Consider the following 15825-nt stretch of genomic DNA (forward strand, 5'->3'; position numbering starts at 1 on the left):
CCTACATAAAGGGTTTCAAGCCAAAATCCATATTCAATCCCTTTGGACACATCGTGTCTAATGTATAGATCCATTTAAGTTCTTTCTGGCGCAATAATTTCTCCCTGTCACCCCCTCGTCTTAACACAGGTACATGATCTATAATGCGAAATCTTAGCTGACTGATACTATGACCAAATTCCAAAAAATGTTTAGGTAGTGGGAGATCAACCCTCTTGGTCCTAATGGAAGATTTATGACCATTTAATCTTATCCGGCATTCATTGGTGGTTTCACCTATGTAATAAAGCCCGCATGGACAGGTCAACAGATAGATTACAAAGGAGGAGTGGCATGTATATCTACCATGAATCTTGAATGGTTTGCCTGTATGTGGGTGATTAAATGAATCGCCCTTTAACATAGAATTACAATGACTACAATTTAAGCAGGGAAAATTGCCCTGTTTAAATTTTTGTGTACCTTTATCTTTGAATGAGCCGACATCAGATTTAATAAGACGGTCTTTAAAACTGCGTCCCTTACGGTATGCCATTATTGGTGGCTTATCTAAGCCAGTAGTCTTACTCACGAGTGACCAGTTATGCCTAATAATATTAGCTATAGCCTGGCTATTAACTGAATACGTAGATACAAATGGTATCCTATCTGTGGGTTGTTTGGGGGTACTATGTAATAGAGTGGATCTCTCGACTTGTAAGAGTCTATTTGAGTGATGGTTTAACAAACGTTGTGGATAACCCCTACGTCTAAATTTCCCTTGCATTTCATCAATTCTTTTGGAGGACTGTATAGGATCTGAGACTATCCGTTTAACACGTAGCAATTGGCTCCATGGGAGTGATTTAACTGTGGGTCTAGGATGAAAACTATCATATTGTAGAACACTATTCCTATCTGTTTTCTTTGTATAGAGATCCATTGATAATCTACCGTCAGTTACTGTAACAAATGTGTCCAAAAATTGAATTGATGATTCGGACACCACCATGGTGAATTGAAGTTCAGGGTATATACTATTCAATTCATCAAGGAACAAATGAAGTTGTGACAAAGTACCCGTCCAAATCACGAAGGTATCATCTATGTAACGGAACCAAGTCCGTACATGAGGATACCATCGTGATTTGTAAATATAAGTTTCCTCAAATTCCGTCATATATACATTTGCATATGTTGGGGCCACATTGGACCCCATGGCCGTTCCCCTGTTTTGGACATAGAAGTCATCCCCAAACAGGAAATAATTCCGTCTGAGGATGACCCCCAATAAGTCCAAAACAAGGGAACGTGCCCCTGCAGAGAGATCAGTGGATAATAGGCAATTGGCGACCGCCTGGATCCCCTTTGAGTGTTTGATCGACGTGTAAAGATTAACCACGTCGAACGATACCAGAAGGGATCCAGGGGGGCAAACCAAATCCTGAATTTTGGAAATGAAATCACCCGTGTCACGAATAAATGATTTAGCCGAGGTGGCATGACATCTTAAAATCTTATCCAAATAAACGGCAATGGGGGAGAACACAGAACCACTCCCGGAGACGATAGGTCGTCCGGGGGGGTTCTGGAGGTTCTTATGTATCTTAGGTAAACAATATAGGACTGGTGTTATAGGATGTTTTTGAGTCAAAAATGTTACCAATTCTGTATCTATAATATGGTTCTCAACCGCCTGCTGTAAAAGAAATGAGATGTCAGCCTGGATTTCCTTCAAAGGATCCTTCCTAAGTTTACTGTAAACCGTGACATCAGACACTTGTCTAGTAATCTCGGCTAGATAAAGTGGGGTGTCCATAACAACCAGGGCACCCCCCTTATCCGCGGCTTTGATGGTGATGTCAGAATTTTTTTGTAACCTTGATAATACATCATATTCACTGCGAGTCAAATTATGCCAACCGGAATGAGTAGAATTCTCTTTCAATACATTAATCTGTTTGGTGACAACCTCAACAAATGCTTCAATTCCATTATTGGTTCTGGGTGGCATAAACTGACTTTTGTTAAACAGATTAACATCCTTTAGAGTTAACTCAGCAGATTGGACCAAACTAGTAGTGTTATCATTAAGCGGAATGTCCTGAAAATAGCCCTTCAGGCGTACCCGTCTGAAAAATCCTTCCAAATCAATCAAAAGTCCAAACCAATCTGTGTCTGTAGTCGGACAGAATGACAATCCTTTCTGTAATACATTAAGTTCCATAGAAGATAAGGATATGGAGGATATATTTACCACAAGAGAGTCCTCTATGTCGTGATCCCTCGGCCCCTCGGTTGGCGTGACTGGGTCCTCTGGCGTGTGCGGATACTGGCGTCTCCTATGTTTACGGCCTCCCCGCCGGGTTTTGCGGGGGTATCCTGAGCTCTGGCTAAAAAAGAAGAAGGGGGGGAAAGACCCTCGGAGGAGTCACTATCCAGAGCAGTTGACAAAAAACCTTCTTTATGGGCACGGCGTTTCTGACGATGATGTGGTTTGGTGCGTCGTCTGCGACGATTCCCGTCTTGTTCTTGACTCATCTGCCACATGTAAATTCGACCACTTGCATAATCATCCAAATCGCGGTGCCATTTGCTCCTCTTGGCTTCCTCTAACTCTTGTTGATGCTTAAGTATGCGAACAGCAAGTTTCTCCTTTGCCTCCTGATACTGTTGTGAGGTCAATAGGGTTTTAAGCTGCTCCTCCACTTCTAAACACTTTGATTTGGTTTTCTCAATATCTTCATAGAGAAATTCCATATTTAGTAGCATTACATCGAAAGCATACTTGTTAGAGATTTGAATAAATTTAGTGTGAAATAGATCATTGCGAGGGAACAGGTTCGGGGTGAGGTGAGATCTCATCCCACGAGGTATGCGTTGTTCCTTGTAGTATTCCCTAAGCGTGACCAGATGTAATTCCAAGGTGATCAAACGCTTAGATTCCATATCCCATTTCCTTTTCAGTAGGTCAGCAGATGGAGTGCTTAGGAAATTGGCTTCTTTATGCACTGCATTTAGGATCCTCAAAGCATCCTGATCCGTATATGAAAAGGTGTGGGGGATGGCATCACTGGATAAACTGGTATCAACAGGAGTAGTCATCTTGCATCCATCAGAGTCCAATGACCGTGCCCGTCTCCAATGGCAATAACAATGGACGATGGGGGAGACAGCACCGATCAAATCAGCATGTGCAGGTGATCATCCGGGAATGCCAACCCGGAAAAGCATGCAGAAATTCAGAAGGGATACAGCACCAAATAGCTGAGGACTCAGGCTGGTAGATGGAGCAAGATTTTATTTGCCATCCATGTGCAACGTTTCGGCAATAAACTGCCTTTTTCAAGCATATCAAACAAAGTGACAATGTGCATATATATAGGAATCACAACATGCTGTGATTGGTTACATAACAGGTGTTATACATATATCATTATAATCAGTGACCACATCCTATTGGTTAAGTTGTGTTGTCATAGTGATTCAAATACACAAAAACTATAAATCTTAATGAGCATAAAAAACGACCATCAAAACATATATAAGCTTCAGATGTGTTCACTGGGACTTCACTTACATTGATCCATGTCTCCGATTGCATCTTCATCATATAGATCGCATAAGAGATCTAGCGTGCGTGTGTGTCAGCTGTGTTTGTAAATAAACAAACTGCGGCTGCGTGGCTCCACATCGTGTAGTTCCGATCAGCTGACCACTATAGGTCAGCTGATGCAGGAGCGTCATAGATGTAAATAAACAAACTGCGGCTGCGTGGCTCCACATCGTGTACTTCCGATCAGCTGACCACTATAGGTCAGCTGATGCAGGAGCGTCATAGATGTCCGCGATCATAACAAAATGATCCGCGCAAGCGCCAACTGCCTGCGCATGCGTGGTGCGTCTACATGGGTGATCGCATATCGGTGAATCGACCTGCGCATATCAAATGCGCCTGTCGATACCCGAAGTGCCCCTGACCAAAAAACGCACAGCATAGTCTAAAATACATATGAGTCCAAATAGACTTCTATACATGTATTGTTCAAGACGAATTTATTATAACGGACGTCTATATAGATACCAGCACAGAAATATGTCACAAGAAGATGTCATGTTGAAACAAGGATCAATGTATAATAAACTATATTTAAATCATAAGATCTATAATTATGCAAAAGAAAACTTTTTTTCTCAGGAGTCCTCAGTGAATCCATCCTCAGCTGTAATCTTCATATAGGGTGGTGATAAATAATAGGTGAAGTGAATCTAAAAAAATATACATAAAAAATATTTTAAAATATTATCATGGAAAGATATCCAAAAACCTCATGTTGTCACTTGTAAACATTAAATATAAGGATCAGGTGAAAAAAAGGTAAGAAAAAAGAGAGTAAGAACAAAAAATGTGATAAATGAAAAAAGAGGAGGGGGGGGGGAATAAAATTATAAAATAAAATAGAGGAAAAAGAAAAGAGGTAAGAAGAAAGGGGAAAAAAAGAAAAAAAGAAAAGAAGGAGAGAAGAGTGGGGGGGGGGGGGGAGGGGGGGGGAAGGGGAAAGGGGAAAAAGGGGGAAAAAAGGAAGGGGGAAAAAAGGGAAATGAATAGAAATAGAGGAAAGAAGAGTAAGAAGATAAAGAAGGAAAAAAGAAAAGAGGAAGATAGAAGGAGAAAGAAAAAGAAGGGGAATAATTGAAAAAAAAGGGGGGAAGAAGAAGAATAAGAATAGAGGATAACCTAAATGCCTACATAAAGGGTTTCAAGCCAAAATCCATATTCAATCCCTTTGGACACATCGTGTCTAATGTATAGATCCATTTAAGTTCTTTCTGGCGCAATAATTTCTCCCTGTCACCCCCTCGTCTTAACACAGGTACATGATCTATAATGCGAAATCTTAGCTGACTGATACTATGACCAAATTCCAAAAAATGTTTAGGTAGTGGGAGATCAACCCTCTTGGTCCTAATGGAAGATTTATGACCATTTAATCTTATCCGGCATTCATTGGTGGTTTCACCTATGTAATAAAGCCCGCATGGACAGGTCAACAGATAGATTACAAAGGAGGAGTGGCATGTATATCTACCATGAATCTTGAATGGTTTGCCTGTATGTGGGTGATTAAATGAATCGCCCTTTAACATAGAATTACAATGACTACAATTTAAGCAGGGAAAATTGCCCTGTTTAAATTTTTGTGTACCTTTATCTTTGAATGAGCCGACATCAGATTTAATAAGACGGTCTTTAAAACTGCGTCCCTTACGGTATGCCATTATTGGTGGCTTATCTAAGCCAGTAGTCTTACTCACGAGTGACCAGTTATGCCTAATAATATTAGCTATAGCCTGGCTATTAACTGAATACGTAGATACAAATGGTATCCTATCTGTGGGTTGTTTGGGGGTACTATGTAATAGAGTGGATCTCTCGACTTGTAAGAGTCTATTTGAGTGATGGTTTAACAAACGTTGTGGATAACCCCTACGTCTAAATTTCCCTTGCATTTCATCAATTCTTTTGGAGGACTGTATAGGATCTGAGACTATATGTTTAACACGTAGCAATTGGCTCCATGGGAGTGATTTAACTGTGGGTCTAGGATGAAAACTATCATATTGTAGAACACTATTCCTATCTGTTTTCTTTGTATAGAGATCCATTGATAATCTACCGTCAGTTACTGTAACAAATGTGTCCAAAAATTGAATTGATGATTCGGACACCACCATGGTGAATTGAAGTTCAGGGTATATACTATTCAATTCATCAAGGAACAAATGAAGTTGTGACAAAGTACCCGTCCAAATCACGAAGGTATCATCTATGTAACGGAACCAAGTCCGTACATGAGGATACCATCGTGATTTGTAAATATAAGTTTCCTCAAATTCCGTCATATATACATTTGCATATGTTGGGGCCACATTGGACCCCATGGCCGTTCCCCTGTTTTGGACATAGAAGTCATCCCCAAACAGGAAATAATTCCGTCTGAGGATGACCCCCAATAAGTCCAAAACAAGGGAACGTGCCCCTGCAGAGAGATCAGTGGATAATAGGCAATTGGCGACCGCCTGGATCCCCTTTGAGTGTTCGATCGACGTGTAAAGATTAACCACGTCGAACGATACCAGAAGGGATCCAGGGGGGCAAACCAAATCCTGAATTTTGGAAATGAAATCACCCGTGTCACGAATAAATGATTTAGCCGAGGTGGCATGACATCTTAAAATCTTATCCAAATAAACGGCAATGGGGGAGAACACAGAACCACTCCCGGAGACGATAGGTCGTCCGGGGGGGTTCTGGAGGTTCTTATGTATCTTAGGTAAACAATATAGGACTGGTGTTATAGGATGTTTTTGAGTCAAAAATTTTACCAATTCTGTATCTATAATATGGTTCTCAACCGCCTGCTGTAAAAGAAATGAGATGTCAGCCTGGATTTCCTTCAAAGGATCCTTCCTAAGTTTACTGTAAACCGTGACATCAGACACTTGTCTAGTAATCTCGGCTAGATAAAGTGGGGTGTCCATAACAACCAGGGCACCCCCCTTATCCGCGGCTTTGATGGTGATGTCAGAATTTTTTTGTAACCTTGATAATACATCATATTCACTGCGAGTCAAATTATGCCAACCGGAATGAGTAGAATTCTCTTTCAATACATTAATCTGTTTGGTGACAACCTCAACAAATGCTTCAATTCCATTATTGGTTCTGGGTGGCATAAACTGACTTTTGTTAAACAGATTAACATCCTTTAGAGTTAACTCAGCAGATTGGACCAAACTAGTAGTGTTATCATTAAGCGGAATGTCCTGAAAATAGCCCTTCAGGCGTACCCGTCTGAAAAATCCTTCCAAATCAATCAAAAGTCCAAACCAATCTGTGTCTGTAGTCGGACAGAATGACAATCCTTTCTGTAATACATTAAGTTCCATAGAAGATAAGGATATGGAGGATATATTTACCACAAGAGAGTCCTCTATGTCGTGATCCCTCGGCCCCTCGGTTGGCGTGACTGGGTCCTCTGGCGTGTGCGGATACTGGCGTCTCCTATGTTTACGGCCTCCCCGCCGGGTTTTGCGGGGGTATCCTGAGCTCTGGCTAAAAAAGAAGAAGGGGGGGAAAGACCCTCGGAGGAGTCACTATCCAGAGCAGTTGACAAAAAACCTTCTTTATGGGCACGGCGTTTCTGACGATGATGTGGTTTGGTGCGTCGTCTGCGACGATTCCCGTCTTGTTCTTGACTCATCTGCCACATGTAAATTCGACCACTTGCATAATCATCCAAATCGTGGTGCCATTTGCTCCTCTTGGCTTCCTCTAACTCTTGTTGATGCTTAAGTATGCGAACAGCAAGTTTCTCCTTTGCCTCCTGATACTGTTGTGAGGTCAATAGGGTTTTAAGCTGCTCCTCCACTTCTAAACACTTTGATTTGGTTTTCTCAATATCTTCATAGAGAAATTCCATATTTAGTAGCATTACATCGAAAGCATACTTGTTAGAGATTTGAATAAATTTAGTGTGAAATAGATCATTGCGAGGGAACAGGTTCGGGGTGAGGTGAGATCTCATCCCACGAGGTATGCGTTGTTCCTTGTAGTATTCCCTAAGCGTGACCAGATGTAATTCCAAGGTGATCAAACGCTTAGATTCCATATCCCATTTCCTTTTCAGTAGGTCAGCAGATGGAGTGCTTAGGAAATTGGCTTCTTTATGCACTGCATTTAGGATCCTCAAAGCATCCTGATCCGTATATGAAAAGGTGTGGGGGATGGCATCACTGGATAAACTGGTATCAACAGGAGTAGTCATCTTGCATCCATCAGAGTCCAATGACCGTGCCCGTCTCCAATGGCAATAACAATGGATGATGGGGGAGACAGCACCGATCAAATCAGCATGTGCAGGTGATCATCCGGGAATGCCAACCCGGAAAAGCATGCAGAAATTCAGAAGGGATACAGCACCAAATAGCTGAGGACTCAGGCTGGTAGATGGAGCAAGATTTTATTTGCCATCCATGTGCAACGTTTCGGCAATAAACTGCCTTTTTCAAGCATATCAAACAAAGTGACAATGTGCATATATATAGGAATCACAACATGCTGTGATTGGTTACATAACAGGTGTTATACATATATCATTATAATCAGTGACCACATCCTATTGGTTAAGTTGTGTTGTCATAGTGATTCAAATACACAAAAACTATAAATCTTAATGAGCATAAAAAACGACCATCAAAACATATATAAGCTTCAGATGTGTTCACTGGGACTTCACTTACATTGATCCATGTCTCCGATTGCATCTTCATCATATAGATCGCATAAGAGATCTAGCGTGCGTGTGTGTCAGCTGTGTTTGTAAATAAACAAACTGCGGCTGCGTGGCTCCACATCGTGTAGTTCCGATCAGCTGACCACTATAGGTCAGCTGATGCAGGAGCGTCATAGATGTAAATAAACAAACTGCGGCTGCGTGGCTCCACATCGTGTACTTCCGATCAGCTGACCACTATAGGTCAGCTGATGCAGGAGCGTCATAGATGTCCGCGATCATAACAAAATGATCCGCGCAAGCGCCAACTGCCTGCGCATGCGTGGTGCGTCTACATGGGTGATCGCATATCGGTGAATCGACCTGCGCATATCAAATGCGCCTGTCGATACCCGAAGTGCCCCTGACCAAAAAACGCACAGCATAGTCTAAAATACATATGAGTCCAAATAGACTTCTATACATGTATTGTTCAAGACAAATTTATTATAACGGACGTCTATATAGATACCAGCACAGAAATATGTCACAAGAAGATGTCATGTTGAAACAAGGATCAATGTATAATAAACTATATTTAAATCATAAGATCTATAATTATGCAAAAGAAAACTTTTTTTCTCAGGAGTCCTCAGTGAATCCATCCTCAGCTGTAATCTTCATATAGGGTGGTGATAAATAATAGGTGAAGTGAATCTAAAAAAATATACATAAAAAATATTTTAAAATATTATCATGGAAAGATATCCAAAAACCTCATGTTGTCACTTGTAAACATTAAATATAAGGATCAGGTGAAAAAAAGGTAAGAAAAAAGAGAGTAAGAACAAAAAATGTGATAAATGAAAAAAGAGGAGGGGGGGGGGGAATAAAATTATAAAATAAAATAGAGGAAAAAGAAAAGAGGTAAGAAGAAAGGGGAAAAAAAGAAAAAAAGAAAAGAAGGAGAGAAGAGTGGGGGGGGGGAAGGGGGGGGAAGGGGAAAGGGGAAAAAGGGGGAAAAAAAGGAAGGGGGAAAAAAGGGAAATGAATAGAAATAGAGGAAAGAAGAGTAAGAAGATAAAGAAGGAAAAAAGAAAAGAGGAAGATAGAAGGAGAAAGAAAAAGAAGGGGAATAATTGAAAAAAAAGGGGGGAAGAAGAAGAATAAGAATAGAGGATAACCTAAATGCCTACATAAAGGGTTTCAAGCCAAAATCCATATTCAATCCCTTTGGACACATCGTGTCTAATGTATAGATCCATTTAAGTTCTTTCTGGCGCAATAATTTCTCCCTGTCACCCCCTCGTCTTAACACAGGTACATGATCTATAATGCGAAATCTTAGCTGACTGATACTATGACCAAATTCCAAAAAATGTTTAGGTAGTGGGAGATCAACCCTCTTGGTCCTAATGGAAGATTTATGACCATTTAATCTTATCCGGCATTCATTGGTGGTTTCACCTATGTAATAAAGCCCGCATGGACAGGTCAACAGATAGATTACAAAGGAGGAGCGGCATGTATATCTACCATGAATCTTGAATGGTTTGCCTGTATGTGGGTGATTAAATGAATCGCCCTTTAACATAGAATTACAATGACTACAATTTAAGCAGGGAAAATTGCCCTGTTTAAATTTTTGTGTACCTTTATCTTTGAATGAGCCGACATCAGATTTAATAAGACGGTCTTTAAAACTGCGTCCCTTACGGTATGCCATTATTGGTGGCTTATCTAAGCCAGTAGTCTTACTCACGAGTGACCAGTTATGCCTAATAATATTAGCTATAGCCTGGCTATTAACTGAATACGTAGATACAAATGGTATCCTATCTGTGGGTTGTTTGGGGGTACTATGTAATAGAGTGGATCTCTCGACTTGTAAGAGTCTATTTGAGTGATGGTTTAACAAACGTTGTGGATAACCCCTACGTCTAAATTTCCCTTGCATTTCATCAATTCTTTTGGAGGACTGTATAGGATCTGAGACTATCCGTTTAACACGTAGCAATTGGCTCCATGGGAGTGATTTAACTGTGGGTCTAGGATGAAAACTATCATATTGTAGAACACTATTCCTATCTGTTTTCTTTGTATAGAGATCCATTGATAATCTACCGTCAGTTACTGTAACAAATGTGTCCAAAAATTGAATTGATGATTCGGACACCACCATGGTGAATTGAAGTTCAGGGTATATACTATTCAATTCATCAAGGAACAAATGAAGTTGTGACAAAGTACCCGTCCAAATCACGAAGGTATCATCTATGTAACGGAACCAAGTCCGTACATGAGGATACCATCGTGATTTGTAAATATAAGTTTCCTCAAATTCCGTCATATATACATTTGCATATGTTGGGGCCACATTGGACCCCATGGCCGTTCCCCTGTTTTGGACATAGAAGTCATCCCCAAACAGGAAATAATTCCGTCTGAGGATGACCCCCAATAAGTCCAAAACAAGGGAACGTGCCCCTGCAGAGAGATCAGTGGATAATAGGCAATTGGCGACCGCCTGGATCCCCTTTGAGTGTTCGATCGACGTGTAAAGATTAACCACGTCGAACGATACCAGAAGGGATCCAGGGGGGCAAACCAAATCCTGAATTTTGGAAATGAAATCACCCGTGTCACGAATAAATGATTTAGCCGAGGTGGCATGACATCTTAAAATCTTATCCAAATAAACGGCAATGGGGGAGAACACAGAACCACTCCCGGAGACGATAGGTCGTCCGGGGGGGTTCTGGAGGTTCTTATGTATCTTAGGTAAACAATATAGGACTGGTGTTATAGGATGTTTTTGAGTCAAAAATGTTACCAATTCTGTATCTATAATATGGTTCTCAACCGCCTGCTGTAAAAGAAATGAGATGTCAGCCTGGATTTCCTTCAAAGGATCCTTCCTAAGTTTACTGTAAACCGTGACATCAGACACTTGTCTAGTAATCTCGGCTAGATAAAGTGGGGTGTCCATAACAACCAGGGCACCCCCCTTATCCGCGGCTTTGATGGTGATGTCAGAATTTTTTTGTAACCTTGATAATACATCATATTCACTGCGAGTCAAATTATGCCAACCGGAATGAGTAGAATTCTCTTTCAATACATTAATCTGTTTGGTGACAACCTCAACAAATGCTTCAATTCCATTATTGGTTCTGGGTGGCATAAACTGACTTTTGTTAAACAGATTAACATCCTTTAGAGTTAACTCAGCAGATTGGACCAAACTAGTAGTGTTATCATTAAGCGGAATGTCTTGAACAATACATGTATAGAAGTCTATTTGGACTCATATGTATTTTAGACTATGCTGTGCGTTTTTTGGTCAGGGGCACTTCGGGTATCGACAGGCGCATTTGATATGCGCAGGTCGATTCACCGATATGCGATCACCCATGTAGACGCACCACGCATGCGCAGGCAGTTGGCGCTTGCGCGGATCATTTTGTTATGATCGCGGACATCTATGACGCTCCTGCATCAGCTGACCTATAGTGGTCAGCTGATCGGAAGTACACGATGTGGAGCCACGCAGCCGCAGTTTGTTTATTTACATCTATGACGCTCCTGCATCAGCTGACCTATAGTGGTCAGCTGATCGGAACTACACGATGTGGAGCCACGCAGCCGCAGTTTGTTTATTTACAAACACAGCTGACACACACGCACGCTAGATCTCTTATGCGATCTATATGATGAAGATGCAATCGGAGACATGGATCAATGTAAGTGAAGTCCCAGTGAACACATCTGAAGCTTATATATGTTTTGATGGTCGTTTTTTATGCTCATTAAGATTTATAGTTTTTGTGTATTTGAATCACTATGACAACACAACTTAACCAATAGGATGTGGTCACTGATTATAATGATATATGTATAACACCTGTTATGTAACCAATCACAGCATGTTGTGATTCCTATATATATGCACATTGTCACTTTGTTTGATATGCTTGAAAAAGGCAGTTTATTGCCGAAACGTTGCACATGGATGGCAAATAAAATCTTGCTCCATCTACCAGCCTGAGTCCTCAGCTATTTGGTGCTGTATCCCTTCTGAATTTCTGCATGCTTTTCCGGGTTGGCATTCCCGGATGATCACCTGCACATGCTGATTTGATCGGTGCTGTCTCCCCCATCATCCACATATATATATATATATATATATATATATATATATATATATATATATACGCGCACACACACACATATATATAAACGTATTCTCCGTTGAGATATTGCAGCCGCTGCTGTGTCCAGGCCCAGGAGCCTTAGCACTGTGCTGTGATGTCACTCAATACCACTGACATCACTAGGTGTAAACAACATCTCTCCTTTGCTGTGTATGTGACTATGGAGCTGTTTGGTGATGTCGTCTATTATGGCCTTCATAGAAGCAACAGGAGATTGTTGCATCCATCTAGAACCCTCAGAACTACAGTGCTATGATGTCACTCACTTCCACAGGCCTTGGAGAGTGTAAACAACAACAACCCAGCTTTGTTGTGTATGTAACCATAGGGATTTGTGATGTCACCTAGAACCTTCACAGCAGCGACAGCTTTATGAGGAGCATCAGCACTGCTCTGCCTGAGCAGAACCATCACCGCCATAGGTTGTCAAATAACCCGGATTTAACCCACACAGGTAAGTCCAATGGGGTGCAGGCATGTCCTCTATGCTTACAGCTTCCCGTGGGTGTTGGTTTGATACCGTTTGGGGACAGCCAAGGAGGCATCTGCAGGCAACAAAGGTAGGTGTGTGCTTGTGTGTGTGTTTCCTATGCAGATCCTAAGCCCAGTGTCACATGCAAGTAGGAGGAGTAAGAAGGGTTCCTGGCAAATCCGGGTTATGGATTGCATTTAAAAAGGCCCCGTGGGAGTGCAATGGGCCCCTGTCTTGCTGCTTAGCAATAATGGTATGGGTTTAGGTTCTGCTGTGTGTACTGGTGGTTGACTGCCCCCCAGCCCAGAGTGTGCATGGAAAATTGTCTGGCAGCCTCCCTGACAGCAAGCAGTGATAGTGCCCATGAAGGGCACCTTGTTGGGCCCGCCCCTTTCACGGTTATCGCTTCTCGGCCTTTTGGCTAAGATCAAGTGTAGTATCTGTTCTTATCAGTTTAATATCTGATACGTCCCCTATCTGGGGACCATATATTAAATGGATTTTTGAGAACGGGGGCCGATTTCGAAGCTTGCTTCCGTCGCCCTATGCATTGACCCGATATGGCAGTATCTTCGGGTACAGTGCACCACCCCCTTACAGGGTTAAAAAGAAAGATTCCTACTTTCATTGCTACCTGCTTGCTGGCTAGCCAGCTAGCCAGCCCTGTGGGCCTTGCTGCTGCTGCAGCCAAAAAACAAAAGGTGGTGCTGCTGCTGCTTCTGCTGCTTCTGCTTCTGCTTGTGTCTGGCCGCTGTTGGAGCGTCCAGGCACAGGACTTCTGCTGCTGCTGACTAAATGGCCTCCTTAATTGGATCATTTGAGTAGCCAGCACACCTGTGCAGGTAGGGCATGACATGATAGGCAGCTGCCTTGATAGCGGGTGGGTGCTGAATGTTCCTAATTGACAAAATAAGATTAATGCTTATGAAGAAATATAAAATCTCATCCCTTCCCCAATATCGCGCCACACCCCTACCCCTTAATTCCCTGGTTGAACTTGATGGACATATGTCTTTTTTCGACCGTACTAACTATGTAACTATGTAACATAACATGGGGGGGGGGGGGTCTCCTGGCTGTTCACACAGGTGTGTCATTGCTGTACATTGACCATGCATTGCTTCTGTGGTATTGCAAAGGCAAAGACAAATGCTTCCAGCCATCCATTGCACTAATGGATTGGTCATCAGCTGGCTGTCTATGTCCCGCATCAATATAGACCAAAGTACAGAGGGTTAGGCTATGCTATTGTGCACCTACCTGATGCATCAGAAGGTGCGAGGCCCTTGCTAAATTCTGTGCACAGACTTTGAGATCTATACTTTAGACTGTATCTAAACCTGCTCCAACATGGACTGACATTCTGGCCTACTTTCAGCCGATGCGACTTGTCTGTCGCTGAACAGTCGCTTTTTATGTATTCAGCACCTATGTATAATGTTGTAAAAATGCTCTAGAAGCTAAAGTCGCAGAAATGTCACACATATTTGGCCTGCAACTTTCTGTGCGACAAATTCAGACAGGAAAAATCAGTATAAATCCTTAGAAAATTATCCCCCAGTGTCTCCATCTGCTGGCGGTATTGAATAAGCATTGCTGCACTGATGGGGTATGCATTAGACGAAAAAAAAGAAGAAAAAGAAGAATAATACGCCCAGAAAAGAGGCGAAAAGGAGAAAAACGTAAAAAAACGTGAAAAAAAAGTAAGAGGAAGAGAAGGGAAAAAAAGGTGGAAATGGGTTTAAAAGTGATTTCGGCGGAGAAATATATATATATATATATATATATATATATATATATATATATGCGCACACACACACATATATATAAACGTATTCTCCGTTGAGATATTGCAGCCGCTGCTGTGTCCAGGCCCAGGAGCCTTAGCACTGTGCTGTGATGTCACTCAATACCACTGACATCACTAGGTGTAAACAACATCTCTCCTTTGCTGTGTATGTGACTATGGAGCTGTTTGGTGATGTCGTCTATTATGGCCTTCATAGAAGCAACAGGAGATTGTTGCATCCATCTAGAACCCTCAGAACTACAGTGCTATGATGTCACTCACTTCCACAGGCCTTGCAGAGTGTAAACAACAACAACCCAGCTTTGTTGTGTATGTAACCATAGGGATTTGTGATGTCACCTAGAACCTTCACAGCAGCGACAGCTTTATGAGGAGCATCAGCACTGCTCTGCCTGAGCAGAACCATCACCGCCATAGGTTGTCAAATAACCCGGATTTAACCCACACAGGTAAGTCCAATGGGGTGCAGGCATGTCCTCTATGCTTACAGCTTCCCGTGGGTGTTGGTTTGATACCGTTTGGGGACAGCCAAGGAGGCATCTGCAGGCAACAAAGGTAGGTGTGTGCTTGTGTGTGTGTTTCCTATGCAGATCCTAAGCCCAGTGTCACATGCAAGTAGGAGGAGTAAGAAGGGTTCCTGGCAAATCCGGGTTATGGATTGCATTTAAAAAGGCCCCGTGGGAGTGCAATGGGCCCCTGTCTTGCTGCTTAGCAATAATGGTATGGGTTTAGGTTCTGCTGTGTGTACTGGTGGTTGACTGCCCCCCAGCCCAGAGTGTGCATGGAAAATTGTCTGGCAGCCTCCCTGACAGCAAGCAGTGATAGTGCCCATGAAGGGCACCTTGTTGGGCCCGCCCCTTTCACGGTTATCGCTTCTCGGCCTTTTGGCTAAGATCAAGTGTAGTATCTGTTCTTATCAGTTTAATATCTGATACGTCCCCTATCTGGGGACCATATATTAAATGGATTTTTGAGAACGGGGGCCGATTTCGAAGCTTGCTTCCGTCGCCCTATGCATTGACCCGATATGGCAGTATCTTCGGGTACAGTGCACCACCCCCTTACAGGGTTAAA

At 42.2% G+C, this 15825-nt stretch overlaps 2 non-coding genes across 2 annotated transcripts; both read left to right on the top strand.

Moving 5' to 3' along the window:
• The first annotated feature begins 13342 nt into the window (after window positions 1–13342).
• On the top strand, window positions 13343–13533 carry LOC130315346 (U2 spliceosomal RNA). The gene has a single exon (XR_008862885.1). It is a non-coding gene; the product is annotated as a U2 spliceosomal RNA (small nuclear RNA).
• Window positions 13534–15619: 2086 nt separating this feature from the next.
• LOC130315347 (U2 spliceosomal RNA) lies at window positions 15620–15810 on the top strand. Its single transcript, XR_008862886.1, has one exon. It is a non-coding gene; the product is annotated as a U2 spliceosomal RNA (small nuclear RNA).
• The last annotated feature ends 15 nt before the right edge of the window (window positions 15811–15825 follow it).

This window comes from Hyla sarda, unplaced genomic scaffold (genome assembly GCF_029499605.1).
Source record: "Hyla sarda isolate aHylSar1 unplaced genomic scaffold, aHylSar1.hap1 scaffold_1870, whole genome shotgun sequence".
Lineage (NCBI taxonomy): Eukaryota > Metazoa > Chordata > Amphibia > Anura > Hylidae > Hyla > Hyla sarda.